At 35.7% G+C, this 17,428-nt stretch overlaps 1 protein-coding gene across 10 annotated transcripts in view; it reads left to right on the forward strand.

The window, feature by feature from the left end:
* Window positions 1-17,428, forward strand: part of Foxp2 (forkhead box P2) — a 546,252-nt gene that overhangs the window by 492 nt on the left and 528,332 nt on the right. For 2 of the 10 annotated variants that reach the window (XM_048786004.1, XM_048786003.1), the window contains exon 1: window positions 1,140-1,670. The exons of 1 other annotated variant lie outside the window; for it this stretch is intronic. The gene's annotated coding sequence lies outside the window, so the exon portion shown is untranslated. Of the gene's footprint in view, window positions 1-421; window positions 745-892; window positions 1,106-1,135; window positions 1,671-17,428 lie in introns of those variants that run through there. 7 more of the 10 variants (XM_048786012.1, XM_048786011.1, XM_048786010.1 and 4 more) reach the window with 5 other exon arrangements.

The following is a 17,428-nucleotide window of genomic DNA, read 5'->3' on the forward strand; positions in this document are numbered from 1 at the left end:
CCAGCCACCTCCACGCCGGCCCCGGGCAGCGACTTTAGTTCGCGCTCCTCTCACCGCCGCGGCAAAGTTTCGCCCCAGCGCCAGTGCTCCGCGCCACGGGGCGAGTGTGACATGTGTCAAATTTCGGCTCAGTGTTGGGGTCACGTTCGGGACCCAACATCACCACTTGTTGTTCTTTTTGCATTTTGCTTTGTATGGGGGAAGGGTGAGTCGAGAAAAGGGAGATTCGCTGTTGGTTCAGGATTTTTAATTTTGAATAAGCAAAATGTTGCATGGTCCAGAGAGACCGCGGTTGGGGGAAAATGTGTGTCCAAACACCAGATGTGTGTTTGTTTACTCTTTTTTATTATTATTGTTCGTTGTCTTTTCCTCTTCTCCCCCCCGCCCCCCCCCCCGAAACAACAGTAAAAACATCTGGCGGTTTAGAAGCGCACACTGCATTGATCCAACTGCTGACCTTTATTTACTCAATTGGGCAAGTGCATGCTTCTCCTCCCTAAGTTAGGTACTTAGGCGTTCATTTCAAAAGTACTTCTCTAGGAACTAGAGAGGACCAGGGGCACTCTTGTTTCTCCTGTCAAGAAACTCCTGGCCCCTAGTGACTCTTCAGGACAACCTTACATCTCAATTGCTGCCCCTGATCGAGCTCTTACCCAGGTCCATGCTCTAGCACTGCTTGCTTCCCCCAAGGATCTGTCCTGGTTTTTACTTTTATTCCGCCTTGGACTGGACTCTTCAGTCTTGGTGGGTTTGGAGTGAAATCCTGCTTTAGGGTATTTAGGGAGGGAATGTGGGAGGGGCACAGACACCTTTCGGAAAAAGGGAGAGTGTCTCCCTAGGCTTTTACCTGTAGGTCCGCGGAGGCCCGCGGGGGTAAAGCCAGGGTCTCTTAAGATCCTTAGCGCTCCGGCGGCGCACGTGCGGCAGCGGTGCGGGCCAGACCCTTTCTGTGGCCGTGCGCGCCGCGGGTGCGTCTCTCCCCATCCCAGAGGCCAGCCTTCCCCGACCCCTCACCTCGATGTGGGCTCTCCCCTGCTGTAGATGTTCGGGCCTCTAGCGCACGGATGAAAAGTTGTCTCACTGTTCTGACTCTGAGCTCTCTTAGGTAAGTCTCTAAGGTCACCTGGCGCGTAGGGTGACACTTTGATTAGAGGGAACAGGAAGAGAAAGGCGATGTGCAGGTCTGGGGCTTTTGAAAGCGGAACCGAAGGGCGTTTTGAGTCAAGAGAGGCTGAACTGGCCACCTTGGGAGGCTCCTCAGAATCCTTAATCCCCAAGGAACAGGACCCATCTGTGTATTTGTTTACTCAGCTTTTTAACCAACAGATTTAAACCACTTAATGGACAGCTGCTATCTGTAACGCTCATATGCCTACCCCCACACACGTTTTCTTTCACCACATGTTGAAATCCAGGCAGTTGCTTGATCTTGAGGATTATTCCTCGAGTACTTAATACTGGTTGCTTCCAGGTGGGCAGGCATTGGCGACATGAAGAGCACCAAGTGGCCTGGGTGAGTTTCAGAAGGGGCGGGAAGGAGAAGAGTGTGAAAGACCTGTGGGATTGTGTAAGGTGTAATATTTGCAGTCATCATGGATTCAGAAGTGCTGAAAAGATCTACCTCCCAACATGCCCACAGTCTACTTGGAAGAATAGTTACATAGTAGCAGGTAAGCCCAAGGGAAAAAGTGACTCCCTGGTGTCAAGTAGCTGAAGTGGACATATTCCAACTGGAAGTATTTGGGGGAGATTTACTCTAGAAAACAAAAGTTTGCCTCGAAGGCACATCTTTGCACTGTCTCCTAACTCAGATAGTTTGGTTAGGCAGCAGTGGAGACAGGGAGGGGTGTATTTAATAGCAAATCTGTGTCAGAGGTCAAAATTGAATTGAAGATGAGCTTTGAGATATTTTCATGTTCAAGTTTGCATTGTGCCATACCTCAGCAAACGTTTTATGTTGTCAAAGGCCCTGTTTATCTTTTCTGTCACTATGAGTTATGGATAAGTATATTCTCAGTGTACTGGAATTTTTTAAATGTAGTGTTTGTTTAATGCAGTTAAACACAATTTACAATTTTGATTTATTTGCATGTACATTCCTACAGTGAATATAAGGTTATATACACTGTGATCATTAGGGCCATAAAATTTCATATATGCTTTAGAGCTTTTTAAAGCCCGTTTTCCTTCCTTCCTTCCTTCCTTCCATCCATCCATCCATCCATCCATCCATCCATCCATCACTTAACTTGACCCATATTCAGTGGTTTGGTCTGCTCAGTACTTCCTTAAGAAACCCAACATTTCACTGTTTTCTTAAATAAAAGAAATGTTTACTTGCAATTAAGTTACGGAGTTTTACTAGAAACCTGATGATTCCTCTCTCTAGGTGAGTGGGAGAAAAGAGCTCACTCAATATAAGATCAGCTTAAAGTTCACTTTTGAGCACACACAATAAAAGGGTTTTTCAGGAAATCATTTTTAACATTCAATTTAAATATGAATACAATAAATACTTTAGTTTTTATACATAGCTGATTAAAATGTTACCATTCCACTTTAGTGTGTATTATTATAACAAATGGAGCAATTAAAGGAGAAAATATACAGATAACAGTTATGAACTCCTTTGTAAATGTTTTTTTCAAAATGGCCCAAATTATGCTTTGGTATATCATTTTCATAGAATTCATATTCTGGAGTGGAAAGAGGCCTTTAATTACATTATGATATGAATAAATTTGTAAACTAGTTTTGTCTGAGTAAACTGTCATTGGAGTTCTCTTTCCCTGCACTGATGATTCTGTAATTGTTTTGCTTAAAAATTTGTAATTTTCTAGGAACCTTAAATAGGGAAGAAACATACATTTTTTATCTATACGGATAACCTGTTATGAGAAGTAATATTCCCTTTGTAGGAGCAAGCTACCAAAAGTACAAAACAACATACCTATTAGTGTAAAGCTATGCTTATGCTTTATGAAAAGCATATTTAAATAGTGAAAATAACACCTGGTTTGATAGAGATTTATAGGGTATATAACACTGTAATGAATGTAGTCAAACAAATCTACCAACTATTTTTATTTCAAGAGAAGATGTGAGGGATACAGAATATACTTACATTAAAAGGGTATTATTTGTGATTTTTTAAAAGGATTTATAGTTGGCTCTGCCTCAACACTCTTATTCTATTTTTGTGATAACAATCTCATGTTAAATCTGCTATTAGTTATAATATTGATAAAAAACAGAATGATGGATGTGATTATATATTTTCTGCCTTTCTGAATTAAATCAGAAAGAGGTCATTGATTGTAAGAAAAGAATGTGATTTAAGACACACTTCAGAAAGAAGTTTTCTTGACATGATTGTTAGTAGACAAAATTGGAAATCCTAGTTGAATTCAGAAATGGAATCACTTCCATCACAATTACTGAATATTCATTTTTGGCATACTCAAACTATTTTTAAAGCTTTCTGATAAATAGTAGTACTTTTATCAATAAGTGAAGGGACCCAAAATGTCCTAAGCAGTGCCCAAATTAATATTGCTCCTTGATAAATGAAAGTCTGTTTCTTTTATTAGGTTCAATGAGATCTTAATATTTGTGTAAGTTTTTGAAGCAGTTTTATTGATGTGGCCTTTAATTCATAGTTCCAACAAATTGGAGCAAATCCAACCCAGAAAGAGCTGCTTGTATTCTTAAGACTTCTGTAATGGTAATTCAGGTGCTTGAAACTTTTAAAAACATATCCTAATGTTTATGGTTTGCAGGTAGTTTAATGCCTAATTTGAATTTTACATGGTTTTGGCTGGATCTCTTCATTCTTTGAATGCAATAAAAATTTTCTTAGGTCTGAGTATTTATCTCTTAATATACTTGGACAAATGTTGTATCACTTATATAGTCTTTATCAAGCAAAATATTATAAGTTATTTGGGCATTTTTTTCCCCTTCCTGAGGCCTAGCAGGTCATTTTCATTGTTTTCTTATGATTTCCTTCCGAACTTTTAGCTTCTTCATTTGTTTTTCAGAACTTTGAAATGGGTCCCACAAATATTTTTTGTTTTGTTTTCTCTTACATTTTAAACATAGAGAGAAGGGGTATCTAAAAGTGCTCTTACTTTTTTTTTTAACCAAACATTGGTTATGTGAACATTCATTATTATTGAATTATATAAATACTCATAGCAAAGTCTTTCCTGTGGAAATTCTTTACTGGTAGATATTCTTTCTTGATAAAATACATGGGTACTTCTACTTGTGTATTTACTTGTCTTATTATTATGTGATATTTTTGTATATATTCTATTTTGCTTTGTCCCTTATGTTTATTCCTTCTTTGACCCAAATTTTCCAGACAAAACAAACAAAAAAGTAATCAGCTTTGGTAAAATGTAAAAAAAAATATTATGACTAAGAAGCTAATGTTAAAAAGATGCCATAGAGAGGGTTTTAGAGAATTATGTTGTATTATGTGTAACAATGGTAATATTCAAACAAAAAAAAGTCAACATATGTATGTGGTGAGGTGTTTGCAGTAGAAGTATTCATTAAAACTATTGTTTTTTTCTTTAGATAGTTGCTTTAGTAGTTTGCTGTTTCTTCAAATGAAGTATTATTAAGTATTTGCCTAGCGAATCTTAGAAGTATAATTTTAGTTTAATAGTTGGAGTGATCAGGTATTGTGTTTATTTATACAGATATTTGCCTAGCAGGCAACTTAACAGAATATATTTGTATTTAAAATGAGGTATACTGGCATCATGCTTATTTCATTTTTGAAACAATATTGTGTTTAGGTGATTTGTAGCTTATGATTCACTTTTACTTTTTCATTTTGTAACGGTGAACTTTTGTTTACTCCTTGTAAATCGTGTTATATTTGTTAAATTTTCCAACTTTCCACATACAACTTAAACTCAAAAATATTTTAGTTTATTTAAATTTTGTATAATTTTTTATTTAAACACTTTTTCCTTCATCAATCAACTGTGGGAGCCCCGGTTAAACCTTTTGAATTCCTTGACATCTGAAATGTGTGTACTCAGCTGTAGCTTGCTTTCAGCTTTCTACTCAGTTGTACTCTTTGCTCTTCCTACTATCCACCAAGGATATCTAGAACATACCTTCGCCTTATATTGATAAATATGTCATAGGACACTGATGTCTTCATTCTTTTCTACTGTGGCAGATTATTTTCATTAGTAAGAGTGAATAAAATTTAATGTTGAAAAAGCATGTTGCTGTGAAGCAAATGAATCCCCAGGGGTTTAAAAGCTCTCAGCGTTTTTAGTTTATTAATGTTCCTCAATTTCCTTCAATTTCTGTCTTGGTAGACTTAAAATATATTTCATGGAAGATAATGTTGATTTAAAATTTATTTAAGTTTTTAGCAGTTTCTTTTGAAGATTTTTCTAATGTAAGTCTAAAAGATGATACCATTAGCACGTCACAGGTTTTTTTCCAACAGGTTAAAGAAATTAACTCTGAATTCCCAAAACAAAGGATGCTACTAGAAAAGAACTTCAAGTTTTTCTGGTATACATTTTTTTTCTTTCTTCTCACCTTCTGTGTTATTTGATAACGTATTCTGTGAAAATGCATTCTGCCTCATTCTTATTTTCTATCATTGTGTTACATATATACAACAGTAGCCATGATTTTGCAACTTTATTTAAACCTTAAGAAAACCCAAACTTTCTTAAAGTGTATTTTGAGGAGAAGAAAAAGAAATCAATGGCAGACATATTTTGGAGAAAGCTTAACATTCCTCACTGGTAGATAGTGAGGAGAAACTTAACAGTACACTAATCCAAATATCTTAGCATCTTAGCATATGTAGACTGTCATAAAATCATCTCATTTAAAAAATGATCCCCAACATCTTTCAGAACTACTCGTCACTATTACTTCACCCAAATTTGTGTTCCAGGTTTTGGTTGATCTTTATCTGTAAGCCTGTCTCTAACTCTTCATTTTGTTTTTGTCTTTCTTTTTTATTCCATTTTGGAGTTTGCCTCTAGTTAAATGGCAACACAATAATAATCATGTGTGTGTGTGTGTGTGTGTGTGTGTACACATACATGTGTATATTTATTTGGTTTACATGTGTATTATGTGTAATCTAATACATATAATATACATGATATATATATATATATATATATATATATATTTGTAAAACCACTGCTACCAATGTGGTCAAATACACCATTGTCTCCTACCTGAACTATTGCAGGTACCATAATTATTCTTCATACAGTAGAGCGGTGTTATGTAAGCCTTCCAACAGCTGCTTATGTCTCTGCTTAAGAAAGAATGAATAGCTCACTGGAGGCCTCAGATAGTACTTTAATCTGTATCATTGGATAACTTGTTTTTCATGTAATCAAAATTACTTTTCATCCTACAGTCATTTGATACCATTTTACATTTGGAAAAAACTCTTCACTATTACATTGGCAGAGTCATCTCAGGTGAACTTATGTCCAGCTCAATTTTATTTATTTACTTATTTATTTTAAAAATATCTTTCATAGTTATAGTTGGACACAATGCTTTTATTTTATTTTATTTGTTTTTATGTGATGCTGAGGATCAAACTCAGAACCTTTCATGTGCTAGGCGAGTACTCTACCACTGAGCCACTCCAGCCCCAGCTCAATTTTATACACCTTTTTTTAAAAAAAATAATTCTTGATCTGGGAAATAGTAGTACATTTAACTTTTGAAATTTAGGAGTGGATATTTATGGTTTGGAAAACAACCTCTGAATAGTTTAGTGCTTTAATATAGTAATGTTTAGCATAAATTAAATTGACATTTAATTAATTAATATAGCTTACTGTAAATCACATAAGTACTGTATATAATGTTAATGGGCATACCATGAACACAACATGGACAGACTACATATTTCTGGGACTATTTGTATTAAAAAATGGAGGGGAATGGATAGAATCAAGGTCTCTTTTGAGATTCTGGGTTTTGTAACCAACCTAGATGGTTTTACTTCATTGCATTGGACAACTCAACAGAAGTTTACAAATTTCCTTTATCCACCCACCCTCCATAACATATACCCTTAAACAGCAGGTTGAAGGTTTGTGATTTGATGAAAACTTTAACTCTCCAAATTTAAATTCCTACCCTTTAGCTTCCTCAAATTGCTTGTGAATGAACTCATGAATGAATGATACAACTCTTTACATAATGCCACAAAACCCCACAAATGTTTTCTTATAACCATCATACCTTATGGATCTCCCTCAGCACTTGTTTCATATTTAAAATTAAAATAACTTGATATTTTAGTCTAAACCTCTTAAGAATATAGAAAATAATCTATAATGTTTTCTATTGATAATAAAGAAGGAACAGAACAGGTTTCCCTTCTTAGCCTATTTTGTGTCATTTTTCTCTTTTCCTCTTCTTCCTCCTGTATGAAAATAATTCTGATATCTGTTATACTACTAGTGATGTAGGACCCTTGAGAAACTCTAAAGCAAGACAGAGTTGGGTTATATATGTAATGAACTCTCTTTTTTTCCTTTTAAAAAATTAATGCATCCCTTCTTCTCTTGCCCTGCTCTTTAGATACCCAGTGCCCTCTGTGTCTCCGATTTGCTTATTTCAAGTGCCAGTGCACCCTTGTTGCAAGTAGGAAATTTTGCATTAAACAACTTTTTGGATAACAATGTATATTAGAGTGAGAATGAAGATGAATAGTTCTGAAAAGAATTAAACCCCAGATTATAAAAATAGCCAACTTGGTTTACTACAAAGCTCCTATGTTAAGTGTGCAGAGGCCTGCATACAGGTACTACATCTGTATGTAACTTTTATCTGATTTTAGGTGAATCATTTCCTCCTAAATTAAAAAGACAGTGGATTAGCTTTTAGATTATTTCTAACTAAAACAATTTACAAAGTACATGGAATCAAGTATGAAACTATAAAATGTCTCCTCCCTACCCTGCGCACATTTGTGTGCATAAGAATGATACTTTCTTAAAAAATCCATTTAATGCAAACATAAAGTATCATAATAACTTTTCTGGTGAAGCTCAGCAGTCTCAGTTAAAATCTAAAATTTTTTTAGTTCAGTTTTCTTATCCCATGAGATCACCCTCCCAGAATTGGGGCCTCTCCTTGTTTATTCAAAATGCTGAAACAAGGAGAGGTGAAGGTGGAACACATGTGGAGTTGAGCCCATCAGGATTAAGAAACAACCACCTGGCACTCTGTACCTGAGGTTCTTGTCACTACCATTCCATAAATATTAATTCATTTACAAATTTGCCTTGGTCCTATGAACTCAATCATAAATTTAGCTGTTCATGGCACTAACCCAGAAATAGTGTGGAGTTGGATAAACTGTTTTTTAAACTGATTTTTTTCTTCAAATAAATAGAATGTCACTCTTTTAATGGACTTTACATGCAAAGACATACATATTGATGACCTATGTAAAATATTGGTCACCCATGTTCCAGTTTGTGTATTGCACTACAATAAAAGAAACGCAGTCCCAACTACAGGAGTACTGCATATCTTTACTGTAGCTTGTTTTAAAGAAAGTGGAAAGAGATTTTATGTGGTGCACCAAAAATAAGAAGTTTTGTCCTAAATCTCATGAAACAACTTTCTCTTCCCTTGGAGACTGTCAAAATGTATGAAGAGCCTCATTAAGGTGGTCCCTCACTGCTTTCCTTCCCCAGATGCCACTGTGTGATGTGTGCATTCGCGCTGAGCCTGCAAACTCCATGAAGTGTGCCATCTCTGGCCACTTTCCTTGACTTCTTCAACCCACTGCAAATTCAGCACAACCAAAGGGAACAGAAGGCAGGAAATGATATCTTGTATCGTTTTTAGCAGTGATACAACTTTGCAAATATTCATATTTTAATACATTTTACCTTTCTTATATTATGGAGAATGTCTGTTGGAGTAAAAATAAAATTTGTTTGACAGACTTTATATTATCCCCAATAAAATAGTGTTAAAACCCAATTTTCTTCATGGGCATGATGATGCACACCTGAAATATCAGCAGCTTAGGAAGCTGAGGGAGGAGGATCGTGATTTCAAAGCCAGCCTCAGCAAGGTCCTAAGCAACTCAGCAAGGCCCCGTCTCTAAATAAGATATAAAAAAGGCTCTGGATGTGGCTCAGAGTGTAAGTACTCCCAGGTTCAATCCCTGGTACCAAAAAAAAAAAAAAAAAAGAAAAAAGAAAAACTTGATCAGTTTCCTATACTTTCAAAAAAGTATGGCTAAAGTTTCTCTTTGTGACACTCTGCTTATTTTAATTTTAAGAATGTCATGATAGTCCCAATCCTATGTGCTTGCTCAAACTATCCTACAAAAAGGAAAAAGGCAGTGTGATTTGTTGTTTCTAATTGGTATTAGATTTAAGTATTTTTCTCTTTGATATTCCTCTCATTGTGTCTTGACAACATCTTGTTAGCTGAAACAAAGCTAAATTCTAAAATTGTTGAGGTCTGTAAACAAGTCTGGATGGCGCCTGGCATTTTGCCAGAGGGAGTGGTTTGTGAAGTAAGCCAGCGAGCCATTAAGTGTGGAGATTCCTTATTGGTTGACTGCTGTATCTAGTTTATGTTAATTAAGATAAGCTGTGTGGAATGTATAAATACACCTCCTGTCTTACAGTAAAGGGCTCCTACTCCTGCTGTATCAACATACACAAGTTGTTTGTCACCCCCCCCCAGTTATTTTGCTGCAGCCAGACTGTTTTTCTGTCTATGAACAAATTCAAAGGCAAATATACAATCATATTTGGTAATTAAATATAGGATACACAAATAACAGAAAAATTTAGCATTTATTTTATTATTGGGATTGCATTTGTTATAGGAAAATAATTTTAAAATAGAATGTGACTGGTAATTTTATTTTTTACATGTTAACTATTCATGAAAAAGTGAAAGTTGTTATTTATAAAAAGTAAGCTGCTTAAATACTTGACATTTGAATTTAAGGTAAGATATTAATTACTATATTCTAGAAATAATTCCAATAAATTTCTCTCAGTATGGTTTATTAGTTACACAGCCATATTTTAATTATCATTACAAAGTTTTTAAAATTCTTTCATTTTTCTACTTTTTAATAAAATATTATTTACATAGAATAAAATTCACCCCTTTTCAGTACATAGATCTTCATATTTTGACAAACATATAGTTGTGTAATCACCACTACAATTAAAATATAAAATAATTTCATCAACCCCCCAAATCCTCCATGTGCCTTTTACTAAGACTTTCCTCCTGTCTTCCGGTTCCTGTGTATCCACTGATCTGTTTTCTGTCTCTATGGTTATCTTTTCAAGTCTGGTATTTTAAATAGAATCATGTGGTATGTAGCCTTTGAATTCACTTAGCATGAGGTTTCAGTTAGCTATACATTGCTATGACCTAAAGGACCAAGAAGAACAACTTAAAGGAGGAAGAGTTTATTTTGGCTCACAGTTTCAGATGTCTCAGTCCAGAGACAGCTGACTTCCTAACTCTGGGCACAAGGTGAGGCTCAACATGGTGCAAAAAGGGCAAGATGCAGAAAGAAAGTAGCTCAGGACATGACTACTAGGAAGTGTGCAGGTGGAGAGAGCCAGCATTTTGTCCTTGCATGCTTAGCAGGGACAAAACATAAACCCCAAAGTAACACTTCACTGACCGGTTTCCTCTACCTACACCCTACCTGCTTACAGTTACCACACAGTTAATCCATTTCAGTGGATTAATACACTGATTAGATTATACCTCTCATAATCTAATAATTTCACTTCTGAAAATTCTTGTATTGTTTTACACAAGAGCTTTTGGGGGACACCTCACATCTCAACCATAGCATTCCCCTTGAGCTCCCTCAAAGCTAATATCCAGCACACAATTCAAAGTATATTCAGTCCATTTCCAAGAGTCCCTATAGTCTTTACTGTTCCAGCATTTCCCCAAAGTCCAAGTCCAAAACCTCATCTGAGGCTCAAAGTGTACTTTTAGCTGTGAGAGTAAAGATCATAATTAAGTTACATATATCCAATATAAAATGACATAGAATAAACATTTACATTCCAAAAGGGAGATACATGGGGCATAGAAAGAATAATGGGACCAAATGAAGAATGAAATCCAGCAGCGCACAAAAGTCCTGTGGCTCACATCCAGCATCTGGAACACATGACATCCTGATATTCTCTGGGAAGAGCTTGCGTAGCTCCACCCATATTGTCTTGGTGGTTGCAATCCACATGGTTTCTAACTTGGCTTGTTTGCTCTATTCTTGCAGCTTTCCTTGGCAGACATCCCACATTACTGGCATCCTTAATCTAAGAGTCTCCATTACAGCTTTGTCTCCCTTCTTACATTTTCATATATCACCTTCTCAGGAACAGCCCATAGGAACCCCAAACCTGCTATACTTTGCCTGGCCTCCAAAGCCTTCCTTTAAAATCTCAGTGGAAGCCTCCATTGTCCCCTAACTCTAATATCCTGATTCCTATAGACTGACACCATGTGGTTGATACCCAGGGCTGCTAACATCTTGAGAAATAGCCAAGTCTCTTAGTACCATGGCTTTTGCAGCTTTTGAGCACTTGGATAGCTAAGCATGGTGAAACAAATTCCTAAACCCCACTGTGCAAATAGCATAACCCTGTGTCCTCTTCTCAAAAAGATTTTTATTTTTACATCCTTGAGCCTGTATGGGCATTGTCTTGTCAGTATCTGAGAAACCCTCAAGTCATCTTTCCTATTGTCTCTGGGCAAAGTACTCAGCATCTCATTAGTGGCTATAATGTCTTTAAAAAACAGAACTTCCTTAACCCTAGTTTTACACAGATTTTTTTTTTTTTTTGGCCAAACTCTTTAACTTTTTCAAATCTTTCTGCTTTGCTTTCTACTCCTGTTTATCACAGTAAACCTGACAAAAAGCCACCAGTAATATCCATGCCACTGTCTGAATGCTATGCTGTCTTGAAGTTCCTTCCACCACATTAATTAGTCCATTGCTTTTAAATTCAGCCTCATAGAAAGTTTCTGACATGGGCAAAATGTAGACAACTTCTTTGCTGTAATAATATGAATGACCTCTAGTCCAATTTCCAATAGTGTTTCTCCACTGAAACTTCATGATCATCCTCCTCTGAAACATCAGTCTTACTCTCCACAGTTTTATTGGCATTTTGGTCTTCTGAGCTCCTGCAGAATCACCCATTAGTCTCCATTACAACATTTTAAAGCTTTTCCATATTGCATCTCCAAATTTTTCAAAATTCCTTACCCTGCAAGCCAGCTCCAAAGGCTTCTGAACCACATGGTCAGGTTAGTCTCAGCAATGACCGCACTCCTAGTAACAACTTTTGTTTTATTTAGCTTTGCATCATTGTGACCAAAAGACCCACAATAACAACTTAGTGGAGGAAAAAAATTATTTCAGGCTCATGGTTTCAAAAGTCTCAGTCCATAGCTGGTTGACTCCATAGCTCTGGACCCAAAGTGAGGCAGTGGAAGGGCATAGTGCAGGGAAGCAGCTCAGAACTTGGCAAGCCATGAAGTAGAGAGAAAGAGCTCTGCTCACCAGGGACAAAATATAAACCCTAAATGCACACTCCCGGTGACCTACTTCCTCCAACTACACCCTAACTGCCTACAGTTATTGTCCCGTTAAATCCATATCAGTGTACTAATTCACTGACTAGCTTACACCTCTCATAATCTAATAATTTTACCTCAGAAAATTTTTGCATTATTTCACACATGAGCTTTTGGGGAAACCATAAAAACCATAACATGATGTATTTGAGATTAATCTATATTGTTATATGTATCATTTTTGCCTTTGCAAGATTGTATTTGGTTTTTCCTACCATAATTTACTAGGGGTTTGGTATGAAGACAGGTTAATAATTTCTAAGGTTAAGAATTTATCTTGGGGTGTTCACCATCAGTAATTCTCTACCCATTCTCACTTCAACCTCCAATATCTCTTTCACTTCCTTCTGTTCTCATACTTTGTGATGGGTCTTTATTGTTTGTGCCTATGTAGTTCTTGCCATCTTTTTGGCTAATTGAAAGATTTAAGATCCATTGATGTAGATAGTTCTTAAAAAAGAAGCTCATTTTCAGTTGTTTAATAATATTCATTCATATATTCATTCTTCAACCACAGACATTCTTTGGTTTCTCTACATGGCAAAATAAGTAAGAAGGGTCCAGAAATTAAGCCTAGAGTTGCAAGGAAATTTGAAATTTTACTATTTCTAATCTTCCTTCTAAGCCAGATGTGGGGGTGGGGGGGTAGTTGTTACCTGAGAGTGTCTGTCAAAATGCTTATGGACTGCAGCCTGTATAAAGAAGGAATAACCAGAAAGTCAGAGTGCATCCAAAATGAAAATTTAAGAAAAAATTTTCATTTTGAAAGGGCTTAGTTGAAATGGAACAGAAACATAAGGAGACAAGATGATTAAAAATATTCAAGAAGGGGCTCGGATTGTGGCTCAGTGGCAGAGCACTTGCCTTGCATATGTGAGGGACTGGGTTAGATCCTCAGCACCACATAAAAATAAATAAACAAAATAAAGATATTTAAAAAATATTCAAGAAGCATGAAGAAATTACCTGTGTGTTTGCTTTGCTTTTTTTTTGTATGGACAAGAAATTCAAAGACATCTGAATGGGCAAGAGGCAGTATCAATTGGTAGTCCTGGCTAGTGGCTTTCAAAAACTTGCATTTGAAAAAATTTAATTAATAGAATATTCTTGCTTACTTTGAATTGGAATTAATTGGAATTATCCAGGTTTGATGCCATATATCTGCATAGCATATTTCGCATATAAAACATGTCTGAAAAGGTATCATTCCCAATACATTTCTTTCTCCATTGAAAGAAAGTCAAGTATCTCTAATTATTTTTTATGTTCTAAAAATAATCTGGTTTCCCTAAATATTAACATTTACTCAAGCTTTTCTTTATAATGTTGTATTTGGAGCTAAACACCATACTGTAGATGGGATCTAACCAACATATGTTAGGAAATTAATTTTTTAGACATGTTACATTGTTAATAGAACTGTTATTCATTTCATATAAATTGTAATTAATGTCCATTTAAATAGTTTATTTTTGAAATAAGATTTGGACCTTGGTTAAATGGTTGAATAGAGTCTATTCAACTTTAAAAAAAATATTGAGCAGAACATTGTTAAGAACAGAGCCTGTTCCATTCCTAGTGAATTCTTTAGCTTGTCATTAGTCCTTCGGATGAGTTGTTTATCTAGTGATATATATTTGAAACTTATCATAATTACCATCATCATAATAATGGTTAACATTTACCAGACATTTTAATGTAGGTACTTTTCTGAGCACTTTGTATGTATTAATTCATTTAATCCTCATAATACTTTTATAAGGAGATTTTATCCCCATTTTACAAATGACTGAGCTGAGCCCCATATTTTCAAGAACTCTAAAATCCTGGTATTTTATACTACTTGTAAGCTAACAAACTAGACAGTCACTGTTTTGTTGCTGTTTGTAGAAGACGCAAGACTCCTGGGTCATAAGCAGAGGACCCTATTACTCACCATGCAGCAGGCAGCATGAGCTTCATGTTTGGTTTGGTTCCCTTGTCCCCCAAGTCTCACAGGGGCTCTGCAGAGTGGCTTTGGTTGATGTTGCATCCAAAATGAAAAACCTCTAGTTTAGGAAATCTAATCTCTTATAATAGACTGAGCAAACTTGTTCCTTGTTCTAGAAGGAGACAGTGTCTCTATATTCCAAGGCTTTGTATTAAAAAAGATACATGGCAAGATAGTACAGGGGCTGGGTTTGTGGCTTAGTGGTAAGGCACTTGCCTAGTATGCATGAGGTCCTGGGTTAGATCCCAGAACCACACCCATACATACATACAAAGTGCAGAACAAAAACTGACAGTGCCCCTGCTGCAGAACATGCAAAGATAGGAGAGGCCTGTGGAAATTTGCCTCACATCTCAGATGTTAAGACACTTTCCAAGGTTAAACAAGTAATGAGTGGACTAAATCCAAGTTGGCCACAAGAGATTTTCTCCATACTTTTCTTGATTCAGATATTGTGCAGTTAAGACATTTCTCTGATCCACTTATCTAGTAACAATGTGGGAAAAGGAAGCAAGGTTTGGCATGGCTTATTTTTAAAAAAAATCCATGGCAGTTTTTTTTTTTTTTTTTTTAATGTAAGTACTCACAAACCATCTGTTTAATAACCTGTTCTAGAATTTTGTTGTGGAATAGTATCAAGCTCACTGATCTTGGTTTTCTAGAATCCTTTTAACTTAAAAAGAAAATACAGGCTCTTTTGCCACTAGTATGTATTGTGTCTCTTCTCTTGTTTGTAATTCTTTTGAATTTATCAACTGTGGTTCTATTATAAAACTTATGAACTTTTTTTTTTTAAATCTATCATTCACTGGTCCTGTAACACCTGCACTTATTTAAAGAGACTTGTCCTCTGATTAATTCCTGAACTTTGATTTTCTTGTTAGTCATATTTGATATTCCCTTTAAGTTTTAACAAGTTAATTTTTTTGGCTAAAAATGTAAACATCACCTACAATTCAAGAAGTTCTGATTCATCTCAGTTATCTAAAGATAATATACTATTATCACCAAATAGCAGGCTCATCTTTTCCTTAGATTTTTTTGGGGGGTGTATGTTTTAGTCTATTTTGAGTATTTATTAATAAGTTTCAGCCATATTTCTGTACTATTCCTTACCACTTGTGTCACTTCTGAGGTTGAATAATTCTTAAGTAATTCTTGTGTTTCTTTGTTTCTTAATTTTTTTCATTAGTTTCTTTGTTAGTGCTGGAGGTTCATAATTTTGTTTCTAATAATTATAATTGTAATAGATGATATATCCTAAGCCTTTTTTGATTTTAGAATTTCATGGAAAGTTATTCTATGTAGCAGGGGTCAGCAATCTTTTTGGTAAAGGGCTAGATGGTTAATGTTACAAGCTTTGTTCACTCTCAGTCTCTGTTGAAACTATTTTTTACTTCCATTGTAATAAAACATCTATGAACAATAACAATACCTAAATGAATGACCATAGGTATGTCCTAGTAAGTTTTGTTTCATACATTTTTATATTTTTTAAAGATTTTTTTAAAAGATGGACACAGTATCTTTACTTGATTTATTTTTATTTTTATGTGGTGCCAAGGATGGAACCCAGTGCCTCATGTGTGTGAGGCAAGTGCTCTACTGCAGAGCTATAACCCCAGCCCCACATTTTCATATTTTATTCAACCATTTTAAAATGTAAAAACCATTCTTACCTCATATGACATTCAAAATCAGGCAGTGGACCAGTTTTAGCCCATGGACTATATTTTAAGTTTATTCATATAAATGTAGCCATGTTTTTTCAAATTCCATTAGTAAAATCCATGCTGATTTCATCCTCTTGTGTGGAATTATAAGTTGAACAATAACTTGGACTTCTAAGAATTCTGTCATAAGCTCTTTCATGAAATGGTTATTCCCTTTTTGCTGTAATTAAATCTAAAGTAGTAGTTCTATTAAGTCTTCAAAGAGAGGAAATTATCAATAATTTGTTATACGATTAACTTATGACATGATTAGTATTGGAATATAAATATGGAGTATAAAGTACAACAACTTGCTAAGTCATGGAGGTTAGATAAAAAACAAAGAAGAACATTTGTATCATTTTACCAGAAGTTGGGGGAAAAAAATCAGGAATATCCTTAGATACATAGAAGAGTAATGAAGCATCACAACTTGCAGAATACAGAAGCAATTTTATTATGAGACAAAATTATGGTACACCTGAGAGCATTTTATTGCTCACTGTAAGTCAGGATATGGGAGGGCTGTGGCCTAGGTGCAAGGAGATGAGTAAGTACCTGGCTGGAATGGGACATTTGAAAGCTGAGCACACCAGGACTGTCAACCAGCCAGCAAGGCTGTTTAACTGGGTTTGATTTGTGCCTTTGGGTAAGAAGGATTTCCAACTGTATTTACTTAGAAAGGCTCTTTAGCTAGGTTTACCCGACCCCCCCCCCTCCCCCCCATTTATGGATGCTGGTATTTCTTTATTTATATTTTTGAAAGAACAAAACTTACCTTATAGAGTCATTCTAGGGAAATGTTTCTGTTCTTATTTTCGATGTATACTTTCTAGATTACACAATGTTAGCTGAAGGAGATGGGGAAGACTGATGAAAAGGCTAAGAATGAGAGAGTCGAGTTATTTTCCTTGATGTTCTTTCTTCCTTGCTATGGGCAAATCCACAACCCCCAGCTGCATAGAGGACTGTTGGACACACACACACACACACACACACACTCACTCACTCTCTCTTTCCCCCCCTTTTTCTTCTTCAAAACACA

This window comes from Marmota marmota, unplaced genomic scaffold (genome assembly GCF_001458135.2).
Source record: "Marmota marmota marmota unplaced genomic scaffold, marMar, whole genome shotgun sequence".
In the NCBI taxonomy this organism is placed as follows: Eukaryota; Metazoa; Chordata; class Mammalia; order Rodentia; family Sciuridae; genus Marmota; species Marmota marmota.